Source organism: Neovison vison, chromosome 13 (genome assembly GCF_020171115.1).
Source record: "Neovison vison isolate M4711 chromosome 13, ASM_NN_V1, whole genome shotgun sequence".
Lineage (NCBI taxonomy): Eukaryota > Metazoa > Chordata > Mammalia > Carnivora > Mustelidae > Neogale > Neogale vison.
This window is the reverse complement of record NC_058103.1, coordinates 15496230-15508894: the sequence shown is the minus strand read 5'-3', so window position 1 is coordinate 15508894 and position 12665 is coordinate 15496230. Positions and strand designations below refer to the sequence as shown.

Genomic DNA, 12665 nt, shown 5'->3' with positions numbered 1-12665 from the left:
AAATATTGTTGGTTGATTTTTCTTCCTTATCATCTAACATAAGATGTATAAATAATAGTTAATTTTATATCTCAAGAGTTTAAATTACAGAGTGTCAGAGAGTGTGAACCAGCTAGAAGAATGAAGATTTTTCCAAGGACAAAAAAGGGACTTTATATCCTCTTCCAGGAAATAGGTAAGAATCTTTTTTCAGTCGTCCAGGGATAAATATTTTATGTCAGATGCAAAAATCTCCCTTGTGACCCACCCAAATCAGAAACATATAAGGGATCTCTGGGAAGAGTACTACAGCCTAGCCAAACTGACATCACACAGAGTTATCACAAGGAATTTTGATATACATAAATCCATTATAAACAGAAAGGAGACCAACAGCAGATGAGAATTTTGTTTTTACATTCTGGAAGACAAAGAGCAAACATGAATGGTAACATATGGAGCAAGGAGAAGCTGCAGTTTAGAATGATGGTAGTAGAAGGACATAAAATAAAAATGGGGCTGGTTTGCTCACAGAACCCTAGAGAGTCAACATTCTCAGATACCACGAAGGACAGAAATAAGACTTGAGGGCTAAAATATGTAAATTAAAATCTATATTCAGAACCATCAACCAGACTTTCTTTAGGCTGAAAGTCCCTAAATTTTTGAATCTGAGGGCCCTCTAACTTTAGCAGACAGTTCTTTGCCCTACCACCTAAAACAAAGCCTGAATTTACTGAGTGAGAGCAAGAATAGTTGATAAGCCCCCCATATGCACAGAGAGTTTCCAATTAGCTTGTCTGTGTCCCCCATTCTTAAATATAAATGGATATTTATTTTAATATCTAGATATTTGAGGAATATCTCTAAAACAAAAGGAAGAGACCAAAGGTAAACAAGGTCCTAAATCTGGAGAAAACAGAGATAATGCAAAAAACACAAGAGAACTTTAAAAAAAAAACCAAAACCCAAATAATATCCTCAGAGAGATTCTTAAAGATACTGTAGCTATAAATCAATTTGCTGTATATAAAAAAGGATCAGAACCAAAAGAACTACAGAAATTTTTAAAAAAATTATCCAAACAAAATGCAATAAAAGGGTTAGTAGTATCTCAAAGTACAACCAAATGAAAGAGAAAAGAGACAAAATCAATCTAGCAGGTCCAAAAGTCTACAAACAAGGAATTCCAGAAAGAGAAAAACATAAAAGAAGAAAAAAAAATTAATGAAGAAATAGCATAAAAATTTAAGAATTAAGAGACTCTCATATCCAGACAGAAAGACCCTAGCTCACCAAATACCCAGTATAATTAGTAAAACAAAACAAAACAAACTATGAACTTTTAGAATACTAGGGGAGGGGGGGGAGTTTCTGGCAATAGGGAGAAGTCATCTAAAAAGGACAAGAATTTAAAAAAATTTTTTAATTAAAAAAATAAAAGGACAAGAATCACAACAGTACAGCATCTACACTAAGTGACAGAAGAAAATAGAATGATGTTCCTAAAACCTTGAGGAATAATTACGTTCAACGTCAATACTTAAATGGTATTAAACAGTTTGGTACTGGCATAAAAACAGACACACAGATCAATGGAACAGAAGAGAAAGGCCCAAAATAAACCTGCACATATATGGTCAATTACTTTATGACAGAGGAGCCACGAATATACAATGGAGAAAGGACAGTCTCTTCAATAAATCATCCTGGGAAAATCATCAAACAGCCACATATGAGAGAACGCAACTATGGTGCTATCTCATACTATACACAAAAACTAACTCAAAATGGATTAAAGACTTGAAAGTAAGACCCCAAACCAAAGAACTCCTAGAAAAAAACAAGAGGTAAGCTCCTTGGCATAGGTCCTGGCAATGATTTTTCGAATCTGATATCAAAAGCAAAAAGCAAAAATAAACAAGTGGGACCACATTAAACTACAAAGCTTCTGTACAGCAAAGAAAACCATCAATGAGGGCACCTGGGTGGCTCACTCAGATAAGCATCTATGGCCTTCGGCTGATCCCAGGGTCTTGGGATTGAGCCCCACATCGGGCTCCCTGCTCAGTGCAAAACCTACATTCTCCTTCTCCCACTCCCCCTGCTTGTGTTCCCTCTCTTGCTGTCTCTTTCTCTGTCAAACAGATTTAAAAAAACCTTAAGAAACAGAAAAACAAAATGAATACCATCAACAAAAAACAGAAAGGCAACCCATTGATTGGGAGAAAATACTTGCAAATATTATATCTGATAAGGAAAGAACTCATACAACTCTGGCAAAAATACAGACAATCTGATTAAAAAATGGGCAGAAGATCTGAACTGATATTCTTCCAAAGAAGGTATACAGATGGCCAGTAGGTACATGAAAAGATATTCTACATCTTTTGTATGCATCTTTCCTGCATTCAGGAAGTGCAAATCAAAACCACAATGAGAGGGGCGCCTGGGTGGCTCAGTGGGTTAAGCCTCTGCCTTCGGCTCAGGTCATGATCCCAGGGTCCTGGGATAGAGCCCTTCATCAGGTTCTCTGCTTAGCGGGGAGCCTGCTTCCCCCCTCTCTCTCTGCCTGCCTCTCTGCCTACTTGTGATCTCTGTCAAATAAATAAATTAAAACAAAACCAAAACCACAATGAGACATTACCCTACACCTGTTAGAATGGCTATTTTCAAAAAGACTAGAAATAACAAGTGTTGGCAAGGATATGGAAAAAAGAGAACTCTTGTACACTGTCAGTGGGAATGTAAATGGTGCTGCCACAAGGAAATCAGTATGAAGGTTCCTCAAAAAATCAAAAGTAAAACTACCACATGATACATCAATTCCACTTCTGGGTATTTGTACGTGAAGAAAACAAAAAACTAACTTGAAAAGATACATGCATCCTCATGTTCACTGCAGCATTATTCACAATAGCAAAAATATGGAAACAACCTCAGCATCCATCGATGGAAGAATGGATAAAGAAAGTGAATACTGAACTGAATATTATTCAGCCATGAAAAAGAATGAAATCTTGCCAATTGTGACAGTATAGATAAACCTCGAGGGCATTATGCTAAGTGAAGTAAGTCAGACAAATACTGTATGAGCTCTCTTACATGTGGAATGTAAAAATAAATAAATCAGTAGGAAAAAACCAAGCTCCTAGATACAGAGAACAGGCTCGTGGTTGCCAGAGGCAGGTGTAGGGTACGGGGGAAATGGGTGAACTAATTTTTTTAGTTTAACTACATCAAAAAATTTTAAATGCTCAACTTCAAATTCTATATCCAAATGATTAATCAAGTGTGAGGTTAGAATAAAAGTATTATCACACACACAAGACTCAGAAAATGTACCTACCTCCAACCCACAATCTCTCAGTAAGCAACTTGGGCAGGCACTCTGGGGAAAAAGGGGCACTAAACCACAAACAGGAAGCCATGAGATTCAGTAGAGAGTGAATCCAATCCAGGAGGATAGTCAAGGGAAATGCTGAAGGAACAGCCATATGGCAGATCTTTTGAGCAACCAACCACCCAACCTGCCCAGGTGAAAAGCAAGAAGATGAATAAATTTGGGAGAGCAATGTCCTCAGGAAAAAAAGAGCTGGTGCTTTTGAGACTAGGGTTGGAGAATTATTTTAAATATTTTTCAAGAAGACAATTGGAAATTCTAGAAAAGTCATTACGCTAAAGAAAATATAACACACTGCTTACCTCTATAGCAAACCTGGTTTACTTATCTAACAGCAGTGATATAAATGTATTATTAGACAGATGGGGTTGGAGTAGCGTAAGAATTAAATCCTTATCAGACCTGGAAGCAAATATATAACATCTAAAATGTGTAAGTCAAGAAAGCCAGAGCATATTATTTAGTGACAGGAAGGTAATTACCAGAAGAAACAGCTAAAGAATTAAAAGATGTCATTAGAATCTAGGCTGGAGGCTTTGCCTGATTTTTCCAAACTGTAGGTATGTACCACTTGGATAAAAATGTAAAATGAATTTAAGTGGCACAAAGAGATTACCCCTAACCATGAGGAAGAAGGACTTACTCTGAGGCTAGAAGAAGAAAGATGAGGATAATAAGGTAAACAGAAGGGCAGGAAGTGAGTTTCACTGGGCCTGAAAGCCTTGATTTTCTCTAGGAGGCAGGAAGCTAAAATAAAGATACAAAGCAAAATAAAAATGTTTGTGGAAACAAAGAAAGCAGCACTAGTGCAGATGGTCTCTGCAAAGTGGTGAAGGCTTGGCATCGTTATTGTCAGGCAAAGGAAAAGGAGCTGACCAGAGACTTGTCAAAGGATACACCACAACGCTTAGGATGGAGGTCACTTATTTACTTATTTACCTATTTATGATACTGTTTCACGGATTGTGATGGTTTAGTTCCTTTTCTTGAAGTTACATTTATTAATTCAAAGTGCCTGGAAAAACACCTGAGATCATTAAAATTGTGTAAAGCCATCGGCTTTGTATTCAATTCAATAATCACTAGTTCACTTCAGTGTTAAGTAAGACTATCCTCCACAAGGTACAAGAGTAAGAACCCTTGTGCATTTGTTACCCAGTTTTATCAACAAGTCTGAATACAAATGAACTGCCTTCCTACCCAGACTGTGAACGCCTACAGAATTTTGTCCATAACCAAGACATTCTGGCATAACTAAGACTGACTGAACACCTGTCAGGACCTGTCAGCTCTAGAAATAAATGGATACATAACTCGAGTTCACAGTCCACGGGATGAGTGAGGCAAGTAAACCAACAATTAGAACACAATTTGATCAAATGGGACATGTTGGCCTTGTTCACTGAGGGATCCTCATGGTCTGACTCACTGAAGGATCTCAACACATAATTAGGGCTCCCTGCCCCTAGGGCAGGAAAAATAGGAAGTAATAAAGCAAAAACTGACAGGAAAGGGATTCCAGACAAAGAGAAGAGCACGTGTCAAAGCCAGAGGAAGAAAAAACGAAGCCAGAGGCACTAAAGGATGTGCAGATAAGGAAGAAGAGAACACAGTGGCAAGGCTGTAAAAGTTAAGGAACTCATTACTACAAGCGTCATGCCCGCACATACAATATGCAGATTCCTTAAAGGGGAGGGCGCTTTGCTTTCAGATTAAATTGCTGATCAACAGCGAAGGGTCATCATTTTATTTTTATTTGGGGAGTAAGAAAATGTTAAAGCAACTGAAATATACTTTCAACACTACACGTAAATGGCAATTATTTATCAGCACTGCACTTTCAAATTTTTAAAGCTTGAGGATGTAACAAAATGTAAGACTATCAAAACCTTTTGTATTTATAAAAGTAAAGAATTCTTAAGCCTTTAGAAGAAATATATTAAGAGATATTCAATTTAAAAGTATGCACAAAAATGTCATGTTTACATCAATACAATGAAATGCTATGACCTTTTTAACATATAAAAACATTTGAAATAAAGTACAAACATAGTATATATTCACTGAATACAATCACATCAAAACACATGCATTGCCCATTGATTAGATGAAAAGAAAAACAAATATTTGGTATTTAAATATTCAGAAAATTGTTGTACAGTTAGGCATTCCATAAACTTCTAAAAAATAAAAACCCCCAAACTAGGTATGAAACCATTAGAGGTAATTTATAAAACTTTATAAATGATTTGACATTAAAAAATAGACTCCAAATGTTGGTATAAAAACTTAAGAGGTATGCAGAAATACATATACCCTTAAACAAGATAACACCTTATGTCACAACAGTTATAAAAACATACTCAAATCAGCTGACCATGGGAATTACAAAATACTCAATTCTGGAACCAAATTCCTGTCCTTTTAATTTTCATGTGAGATAATTTTTCAGTTATTTTCTAATACGTACAACCAAGATCCTAAAATCAAAATTCCCCCCAAGAGTAATCTCTAAAAACAGGAACAACCATAACAAATGGAAGCAAAGAGTAAAATTATAGTGTTTATAATCCCTTACTAAACCTAATAAGACAGGTACAGAACAGAAGAGGTCCACAATTCCAACCTGAAAACCAATCAAAAAGTATGTGTGACAGATTAGAAGCCAAGATATTACAAAGATGGCAAGTCTTGTGCAAAATGGTCAAGAGATTCTATGCAATTTTCATCAAAATTCCAGCAGGTTTCTGAAAAATGACAAGCTGATTCTAAGCATTATGTGGGAAAGAGAGAGGACCAAGAATAGACAAGTCAATCTAGACTGGGGGTCAGTAAACTAAGGCCCATGGGGCAAATACAGTTAAGAATGATTTTTTAAACATTTTTAAAGGTGAAAAATAAAAGGAAGAAAGAAAAATATTTGACAGAAACCAAACATGGTCTACAAAGCCTAAAAATATTTACCATCTGGCCCTTCACAGAGAAAGTTTGCCAACCTCTGATCTAGAGACACAGAATTGGAGGACTTATACTAAGAGATATCAAGATTTATTAACAAAACTACAGTAATTAAAACAGGATACTGGTGCATTTCTGGACAAATAGAGTCCAGAAATAAATTCCCACATATAGTCATTTGACTCGTGATGGACTTACTACCAACACAGTAAGGAAAAGATGACTTTTTCAATAAATGGCACTGGGGTCAACTACACAGCCATATGAAAAATAATAAACCATGACCCCTACCTCATACCACACATTAACGAACAATCAATTCTATATAGATTGTTGACCTAAAAATAAAAGGTAAAACAATAAAAGACAGAAGATAAAATAGGATAATGTATTTACGGCTTTGCAGTAAACAAAGGTTTCTTAAAGTGGGACACAAAAAAGCACCAACCATGAAGGAAAAGATCAACAAATTAGACTATTAAGTTAAAATCAATGATGTCTATTAATCAAAAGACACCATTAACCTTTGAGGTTCCTCTGGTTTCACTGGATCCTAATTTTAGAATTGTTTTGTTTTGTTTTTAGACAGCCTAGTATACTCACACCTATGAGAATGGCTAAAATCAACAACACAAGAAAAAAAGTTGTTGACGAGGATGTGGAGAAATGGGAACCCTCTTACACCATTGCTGGGAATGCCAGCTGGTACAGCCACTATAGAAAACAGTATGGATGCTCCTCAAAAAGTTAAAAAGAGAACTACCCTTTGATCCATAATTGCACTACTATATATTTACTCCAAGAATACACAAGTACTAATTCAAAAGGATACATGCACCCCAATGTATACAGCAGCATTTTCTACAATAACCAAATCACGGAAACAGCCCAAGTGCCCATCCACTGATGAATGGATAAAGATGTGTGTGTGGGGTGTGTGTTTGTATATATACATATACATGTGTATGTGTAATGGAATATTAGTCAGCCACAAAAAAGAATGAAATCTTGCCATTTGCAACAATGTGGATGGAGCTGGAAAGCATTATGCTAAGTAAAATGTCAGAGACATGATTACCAGATGATTTCACTCACATGTGGAATTTAAGAAACAAAACAAATGAGTAAAGGGAAAAAAAAATAGACAAACCAAGAAAGATTTTCTTTTTTAAAGTAGGCTCTACTCCCAACATAGGGCTTGAACTCAGCCTTGAGATCAAGAGTCCCATGCTCTACCAGCTGAGCCAGCCAGGTGCCCCCCCCTCACAAGAAACAGACTCTAACTCTAGAGAAAAAACTGATGTTACCAGAGAAGAGGTGGGCAGGGGTGGGGATGGGATAAATAGAGGACGGGAATTAGAAAGCGCAGTTGCTGTGATGCGTACCGGGAGTTGCATGGAAGTGTTGGGTCACCATATTGTAATACCTCAAACACACATTACACTGTATGCTAACTAACTGGAATTGAAATAAACTCTTAAAAAATAAATGGTTCTATTATAAGGATTGCTATTTCATGACTTTTTTCTTATAGGCTTTCCCGAGAACAAAGAGAAAATTTACCTCTTAAAAAAGAGAATAAAACTTACATTATCATGCAATTACTATATGGGTCCATTACAGCCTTCCATAAATTTAAGACATACTATGGGATCCTAAGTGACTTTTTTCTATATCTTAAATATTCTGCAATTTCCTTATCCTAGAATTCATTACTCACTCATCATTACTTATCAATTATCCCCAACTATGCCAAAGAAGATTAAAATACAAAGGTAATGAAGGAATGATGGATTTGCCTAAAAGATGAAGCAAACGTGAAAACAGCTGTCACCTCACCCCACTTTGTATTGCCCAAAATATTACACCCTACTTTTAGGCTCATTGAACACAATTGAGAATTTAGAAATTTTCATTTCCTGACTAGCATGGCAAAGAAAAGTGAGAGAGGAAGCTGTGTCAAAATCAAAAAATAAACACAGAGACAGAAGCACTCTAGGCTCTAATAAAGCTGTGAAACCGATAATAAAAGTGAAATCTCATCTCGGGGTCCTGGGATCGAGTCCCTCATTGGGCTCTCTGCTTAGCGGGGAGCCTGCTTCCTCCTCTCTCTCTCTGCCTGCCTTTCTGCCTACTTGCGATCTCTCTCTTTGTCAAATAAATAAATAAAATCTTAAAAAGAAAAAAAAAGAAATCATAGGAAATAAAAAAAAAAGTGAAATCTCCAACTGTTAAGTCCTCAGATGACAGTACCCTAGATTAATATTCTCAAACTCAAGATTCGATGAGTGAACAATAGATTTCTAAGGACAGACAGGAAATGTACTGTCATCCGCTTAGTCATTAAACTGGAAGGATATCATCACATAATATTTTGTGCCAAGAACCTGGACCGTTTTGCTTTGCCAGGAGAATGTGTGACAGGATTATTTCATCTTTTATGTTTACGTTTATGTGACAAAATTTCCTTGAGGCAGAGCTCTGCACTTGTAAAATATTTATAAAAATTCCTATAAGTTGTTCTTCACTATCCCTTTATTGTTACTTCTGTAAGTTATTTGTAAAATTTCTTTAAAATGTTAAAAGGGTCCGCTGGATCAATATGACACTTTTTCAGTACAGTGAGGATGAGAAAGACAAAGGGCTATAAGAGTGAGAAACAGTTGAGACAATCTAGACACAGAATGATATCTAGCATACATAAGGAATTCCTACAAATCAGTAAGAAAAATACATAACCCAATAGAAAAACTGGGAAAAGACCTCAACCAGCATTTCATAAGAGAGGAAATTCAACTTAACAATAATCAAATAGAAAGACAAGTTCACCTCATTCGTAATCAGGGAAATACAAATTAAAGCCATGCCATAACACCACTAGATGTCCACCAAGATTGCTAAGATTTAAAAATTTAACAATACCAAGTGTTGATGAGGATGCAAAAAACCCGCTGGTGAGAATGTACATGGACACAATCGTTTCAGAAAACTGTCTGACAATATCTATCCAAGCAGAACCATACTTACCCCCTAATGATGCAATTCCAATCGCTGGTACATTTCTAAACAAAATACACACACACACACACACACACACACACACACACACACATATAAAGGGACACATATAGCACCAAAAGACACAAAGCAGTGCTTTTGTAATAACCAAAAGCTTAAATGATCATCACTATTAGACTAGATAAATAGACTGTGGTATAGTCACAAAACAAAATACTGTAGAGAAATGGGAATGAACACACCAGAGATGAATCTCACAATAACAATGTCAAATGAAAGATGCCAGACTCAAAAAGAGTACACACAGTAGGATTCCATTTATAAAACTTCAAAAACGGGCAAAACTAATCTATGATATAAAAAGTTGGTCTAGTGGTTATCTTTGGGGTGAAGGAAAAAGGGAAGGGGCATGAGGATACTACTCAAGACACTAGTTCTCTTCATGTTTTGATCTCAGTAGTGATAACACGAGTGAGTTTACTTTGTGAAAACTCACTAAGTTATGCACTCAGGATTGTGCATATCTCTGTATGTTACCTTTTAATAAATAAATTTTATGACTGAAAAATAAAGGGTTCTGGGAAACCAACATCCACTGACCTAACAGTTTTAGAGCAGTGGTAGTCTTCTAGAAGACATGATGAATCAAATGATACACATACATACACACAACTTCAAAACAGCTGCCCCGGATGCTCCAGTATGGAATTTACACATGATGTAGTTCTACCACTGGACTTCTTGGAAACCTTCACAGTTTTTAGAAAGCAGCGTAAATCTGGATTTTTCAAAAACTCAAAGTAATTTACATTACTTTATTTTGATAGTGTGTTATTGGTAAGTTAGTTATCTGTGTTCTCCATTCTTGTTTCTCTACCCAGCTTTTGCAGGTTTCCTTGACAGTGTGGATTATTCCTACCTCAGTCTCTTTCATTCACTTACCAGCTTCCCACTGATTTTTTCTTTTTTTAACCTAGGTACACAGGAGGAAAAAGAACCATGCCTAGGCAATAGTCACAAATTAAACGCGATATGAGCTAAGTGAGCAAAAGAACTAGAAGGATCAGAGAAATGGAAATGACATAAGCTAGATTGGGTAAAGGTTTTAGAAACAGGATAGATAATGTGAGCAGGATCCAATTCAAAAACCAAAAAAAGCCATCCTTATGAAAGTTGCACGTGAAAAAGCTGGAGAGGAACATCTAAAAGCAATATAATCAACATTTATTAAGATTGCAGCAGACCAGAAAGTTGGCCCAAACCTAACTAGATGAAATGTAAAATAAAGTCTTAGAAAAAGAGAAAAACAAAGCAAAAACAACTACACAAGTTCGGGATGAGAGAGGCTTGCCCTAGTAATGGCTAATGTGAAAAAGACCAGGGAAGCAAAACAGATGTTTTGTTCAGCTACACAAGTACGTTATTTATAACAAAGCTGGTAACAGGCTCTTCGGTTCCCTGCATCTGAAGTAAGTGTTCATTCTGAAGGAGACTGACAAATTCAAGGCCCTCCTCGAGACAAGGAGCAACGTAGCAGGAGGAGGCCAGACACAATGTTAGTGTGAAAAGAAAAGAAGAATCTGAGTTTCTGCGATGGCAGAGAAGAGCAGGTAAGGCCCGATGGGAGAGACAGGAGGGCAGTGTTTAAAGAACCACAGGGACATGCTATAGACGGGGATAAGATAATTCTCTGTTATACCACAGAGCCAGATCTAGAATCAACAGGCAGAAGTGACAGCAAGACATTTAGGCACAACTTTCCAGAAAACTGTCAATACCTTATTATGCTGGTATTCCTTATCACAGTGCCAATGTTTAAGAAGAGGCCATCAACTACTTGTCACAGGAAGTAAAATGAACTCAAAAGTGGATCGGGGCACCTGGGTGGTACAGTTGGTTGAGTGTCTGACTCTTGGTTTCGGCTCAGGTTATGATCTCAGAGTCGTGAGGTTGAGCCCCTCACTGGACTCCACGCTCAGTACAGAGTCTGCTTGGGACCCTCCCTCTCCTTCTATACACAACCCCACACCACAGGCACAGGCTCATTCTCTCTCCCTCAAAATAAATAAATAAATAAATAAATAAATCTTTAAAAAAGGTGTGGGGGGGGCCGATCAGATGGCCTTGGATTCTAATTCCATCTCAATCATTTACTAGCAACGTCATCTGGGGCAATTTATTTAGAATCTCTCCAAATCTTAACTTCCCTTATATGTTTACTTCATGAGATCACAGAGAAATAATAAGATATTATTATATCTTATTATATTTTAGGATGACAACCTAAAATGCAACACAAATATCAATTGCTATAAATGGGATACTGTGCTAGATAATTGCTAAGATCTGCCTAGAAGTGAAATTATTAGCTGTACCTTATGGTAAGAAGAAAATCTAAAATAGGTCCTAAATTTACAACAAGATTTGGTGGGCAAAAGACAGAAAACATTAATATGATAGGGAAAAAAGGGAGCAGGAAATCTCTGTTTCTTAAGGTGTTAAGAATAATGTACTTTTCTGACAGCAAATTCATCACCAGATCCAAAAGGCCATGCTTAATCTAAGAGATAAGTGGGAATTCTAATAAAAAAGTTACACATACCAAGTAAATCAAGACTACAAAATGTACTTGTAATCACTGACAGTGTGAATCTCACTGAATCATGGCATTAAATACAGCAGGTAACTAGTGCTTTTGCTCTGGGAGCCCCCTGGACTCTGCTCCCACTGGGTGTGGACTCAGGCTCTACTCTCCCAGTTACATGATGCTGAGCAAGTTACTCAAACATCTCAGGCCCAGTCTCTAAAGGGTAAACATAGGGTATAAGCCTGCCTCGTTCACAGGTTGCTGAGAAGATCCTAAGAGGTAACATAATGCACGTAAAGCCTCTGGCAAGGCTTCTGGCACCCAGAGGAATTCATGTTAATTATGTGTTAACCACAGAGGTAGATCTAGAATCAACAGGTAGAGGTTACAGCAACACATTTAGGTTCAATGCAAGAAATAATAAGTTTTCAAGAGAACTGTCAACACCTTATTTGATGGTGGAGTTTTGTGCCATGTTGTTTTAAGAGTTATAAATTTGGGGAACAAATAAAAGATATATTTTGTTTCCAAAAGTCAAAATTCAGGTTAAATTAAAATAATATAGATAACACTGACACTGAGATGGAAAACTAACCAATGTACTGACGAGTAGAAAAAGTTTACAAGACAAAATGCTCCGTATGATCCCATTTTTGAGGGCATATATATTTTTAATTATTATCTCTAGATTGTAGAATTAGGTGAATTTCACTTTTTAGA

The 12665-nt window shown here is 36.7% G+C and overlaps 1 protein-coding gene across 2 annotated transcripts in view; it reads right to left on the bottom strand.

Annotated features, from left to right (window-relative positions):
• YLPM1 (YLP motif containing 1) overlaps positions 1-12665 on the bottom strand; it is a 76771-nt gene that overhangs the window by 49890 nt on the left and 14216 nt on the right. The window lies entirely within an intron of this gene.